We start from the raw sequence: 4781 nt of genomic DNA on the forward strand, positions 1-4781 counted from the left end.
CTCCTTGCAGTCCAAGGGACTCTCAAGAGTCTTCTCCAACACCACAGTTCAAAAGCATCAATTCTTACTTTTGCATTTATCAATGTTGGGAAGCTATGGTTTTCAAAATGTAGATAATTATACATTGTGAGCAAATGACCCACTCATTCTCAAGGTTAAATTAATCAACTTGCTGATTATAACTAATTCCTTAATCTTGCTTTTAAGGGCATAGATGACAGTTTAAAATCACTCACACTTTGTCTGTCAGTGGCCTTGATCATCTCTTTCCTGTTCAACCTATGTGTGACAGTACTGCCTCCCTTTTTACTCTTCTCATATTATTCTTCCACTATTAATTTCATGAAAAAATTATATATAGGGTTTATAAGAAATTATAAAATCAAGGAATCTCATCAAAATATGAATATAGGAGATAGGCACATATGCAATACTTTGTTTAAACATAATGTGGTTTAACATAGATAGATCGATAGATAAACTTTATATTAAAATGATTTTTATTAGCTTATAATCATTTTGCATGAATTAGAATCTCTGTAGTAACCCAGCTTATTCAAATATGGCCGATTCAAGCTCAATATTTATTATTTATAGTTCACTTAAAAAGTAAGCACAAGCCTAAATATTTTATTACCATTATCATAGTGTAGACATCCTCTTGGTGTACATCCCATCCTTGTATTTTGCTTTGACATCCCTGTTTCATTCTGTAGAGCTGAGATGAGAGTTTGATTGGGAATAAACTTGGATCCTGAGTGACAGCGCAGTCTCCCCTGTTCCCCACATATTTAGATTTTTAACATAGTTGTTAATGAGTATTTTGAGAAAGATTTACCCAGGGCATAGAGTATTAGTCTCCTCCTTCTGCTCTTCCTTTTTAGACATGCTCTAGTTCTACTGTGTCAAATTGGCCAAATGTGAGGGGGCTTTCTAGAGGAGTTTGGGAACTCTTAAGGTGCTGTGTCAGCTTCCTTTAAATAGTTAACAAACAAAAGGAGAAAAAACTTTGTTCTTAGGAAAACATGGGATTTTGAATGCCTATGTGTAGAAATGACTTCCCAACTTCATACTCAATATTGGCTATGTTACTGTTTTATACTCTCTGAAAGTGCAATGGATTTTAAGCCCTAATACACAGAATCAGTATTTTGCTTTTTAATTTCAGTTTTAAATTTAACAATATTAAAAAATTTCTATTATTTAAAAATTAGCCTTTCAGACTTCTGTAAATCTTCATGTCTAAAATCAAATTTAAAAAGTTTAATTCTGAGAATCATGATGCTGAGATTATGATCCAAAAATTATTTAATAGATTAAATTATAATATAAGTTGTAATTGCTTACTGTAGAACCTAAAATAGTACTGTTATAATAGAAACAATATGACAAAATGTACACAGTATATCAGGGTTGGAAAACTTTTTTTATAAATGGTCAAATAGTACATATTTTAAGCTTTACAGGCTATGTGGTCTCCACTGTAGCTATTCTACTTCTGTAGCAGAAAAATAGCTGTAGACAATGCATAAACGACTGAGCATGGCTTTGTTATTGTTAAACTTTATCTACAAACACAGATGGCAAGCAAGATTTGCCCATCTTCCAAAGGTTCTCTGTATTGGGATACGTTATTATATTAAAAAAACTCACCATATATTGGTATTGGGATACATAGAGATGTGTTAAAATATGAACAATGGTTATCACTGGTTAAATTATCTTTTGTGATATTATACATATATCAAGGTACAAAGATAAAATTATTTAAAAGTAAAAAAAATAGTATTAGGAAGCAATTTAAAAACTAAAAATTTTAATAAGTGCGTGTCTGTGTGCTCAGTTGCTCAGTCATGTCCAACTCTTTGTGGCCCCACGGACCTTAGCCAGCCAGGCTCCTCTGCCCACAGAATTTTCCAGGCAAGAATACTGGATTGGGGTGCCATTTCCTTCTCCATGGGAATCTTCCTGACCCAGGGGTCAAAAATCTCTTAGGTCTCTTTTTCTGTGGATTAGCCACATAAGATGTACCCTGTGCCCCCAGGCCTAATGTTAACTTTGAAAATCTTGCCTGAAAGTCACTGGGAAGTGTGGGGCGTTTGAGCACTTTCTGCCTGTTCTCCTTGCTTGGTGCCCTGAAATAAATCCTGTAATTTACTTCACCAAAACCCTTGTCAGTAGATTGGCTTTGCTGCATGTTAGGTGAGCTGATCCAAGTTTAGTTCAGTAGCCATGACATGAAAATCTGTTCACTTTGTGTTTTCTTAATTAGTTTGGCTTCTAGTTTCTGACTGGTTGTCTTAAAATATAGATTGTATTATTATTTAGGTAGGCGAGGCCAGCAGGTCAGGAGTGACAACCATTAAAAAAGATGGTTTGTTAAACTCACAGACTCAGAGAGAAGGGGGATATGCCATGCCTTCGGGAGCTACACAGGGGAGCAACGGGATCTGCCGAGAGGTATATGTGTAGGAGAAGCATTTGGTTACAGCCTTTATTGTGGTTTCCAAAGGAAGGAAGGAGGCAAGAAAACAGGCTGAGGTTGGATAGTTGGAATAATTTCTGAGTGAACAGCACAAGGACTATCCCTAGTGACCTGGTACCTGGCCTAACCGGGAAGGTAGACAGTGGCTGCGTGTGAGAACTGAGTAAGGAAGGACTGGATATGGACTCTGGCTTGGTTTACCTGAAAGACATGCTCCAGATAAGTAATTTGCCATCTCCAGATATTAAATAGTCCTGGAAAGGGGAATCTGTTCAGAGTCAGCAAGACCCCAAGATATGAAAGCATGAGAAAATAAAAGGCATCATTAATACAGTGGTATACTAGGGATTTTGACAAACATGTTGGTTACAAATGAGTTAATAAGGTAGGACCATTTGAAGAGAAATTGGTCAGCATTTTATTTTTAAATTAAATAGTCTATGACAAATGTACTGAGAACCAAGTTATTGGTTTTCTATTTCGAATAGTCTGTTCTTCTTTCACATTATCTGTGAAAGGATAATATCTCAACTGATGCTATATTCAGGTTCTGTGACATAGTAGCTCATGGCATAAATGTACTAAGTGTACCAGGAGTATTTAGGTCGAAGGTCTGCTATGCACAGTGTAGAATTTCTTATCACAATGCCTGAATTTTGAAATTTGTACACTGAGAGTAAGTATAGCTTTCCTGGTTGCCTAGTGAGGGTTATTTGTGAGAGTCAAATCAAGTAAGCACTTGGAAGTCTCAATAATTACAAAAACAGCATAACAGTTATTGGCTTTGACCTTTTCATCACTTTTGTGTACATTCCTACTGGATATCCCCATAAGCATATCTGATTAGTGCCTAAAAGGTAACAAGTCCAGGTTTTTTTCCCCTCAAAAAAAAGGAATTTACATCTTCTCCTTAATTGCATCATCAGTTCTTCCAAACACTCAGGTCAGACACTTGGGCAAAATCTTTATATTTTCAGCTCTCTCTGACCCTTCACATACCAATCACTTGTCTAGTTCATTTGACTGTATATTACTGTTATCTTTGGGTTTTATCTCTTCCTCTTCACCTCTACCTGAGGTCACGTGCATGCTAAGTCGCCTCAGTCATGTCCGACTCTTTGCCACCCTATGGACCGTAGCCCACCAAGCTCCTCTGTCCACAGGTTCTCCAAGTAAGAATACTGGAGTGGGTTGCCATGCCCTCCTCCAGGGGATCTTCCTGGCCCAGGGTTTCCAACCCATGTCCCATACATCTCCTGCATTGGCAGGCAAGTTCTTCACCGCCTGAGAAGCCCCTACCAGAGGTCACGTCATTACAATTCTCCCTTAGCCTGTGATAGCCAACTTCTTAGTTAGTCACTTAGTTCTAATTTCTTACCCACTACTTCTCACATGTATTATTCTCAACCAGGGAGACTTTGCTTACCTACTGGTGATATTTCTTTGTCTCTGGGCCATATGGTGCTTAGCTATCATTTTCCCTATTTCTTTTTTTTCCCCCCATATAATATGGTATTATAAGAAATTCTTGGGAAAACTCAGGAAAAACCCTGAATACATGTATTAAATTGTGGCCATCATTCTCTGTAAGTCAGCCACAATGGGGGATGATGAATAATGTATGCAAATATTCTCCTTGAATGCTTGCTTCTTTAATATACTTAGAAGTTGCTCCCTTTGTTCAGAGTCTGATGGAATTTCTCTGGGCAAGAGCTGGGAATTTCCCTGGGCAATTTCTTCTGAGATTAGCTTTAGGGGAGTCTGTGCTCAAATTTCATTTTTAGTTACTCTTGGCCCAGGCTAGCTTCTGTAACTAGGAAAGTACCCCTTTCCCACTTGCTGGGATGAAGGATGAATCAAGCCCTTTGTCTCTTGTATAAGTGCCCAGGGACCATCATCAACATTTCCAGTCTCCATTATTATTTTTGATCCACCATCACAGAAATGGGCAATGCTACACTGAGGCCCTGGACCTGTCTGAAAAGTGATGTTATTACCCTCAGGCTGAGAAATGAAAACAGTGTGAGTATTAGGGTATTTCTGACAAGTAAATGGGATATGAAACCTTTTGACTAGTGATAACCTAAAGCTGAACGCTGAAGAATTGATGCTTTTGAACTGTGGTGTTGGAGAAGACTCTTGAGAGTCCCTTGGACTGAAAGGAGATCCAACCAGTCCATTCTGAAGGAGATCAGCCCTGGGATTTCTTTGGAGGGAATGATGCTAAAGCTGAAACTCCAGTACTTTGGCCACCTCATGGGAAGAGTTGACTCCTTGGAAAAGACTGATGCTGGGA

The sequence above is a fragment of the Bison bison genome, unplaced genomic scaffold (assembly GCF_000754665.1).
Source record: "Bison bison bison isolate TAMUID 2011002044 unplaced genomic scaffold, Bison_UMD1.0 scf7180017864331, whole genome shotgun sequence".
Taxonomy (NCBI): Eukaryota; Metazoa; Chordata; class Mammalia; order Artiodactyla; family Bovidae; genus Bison; species Bison bison.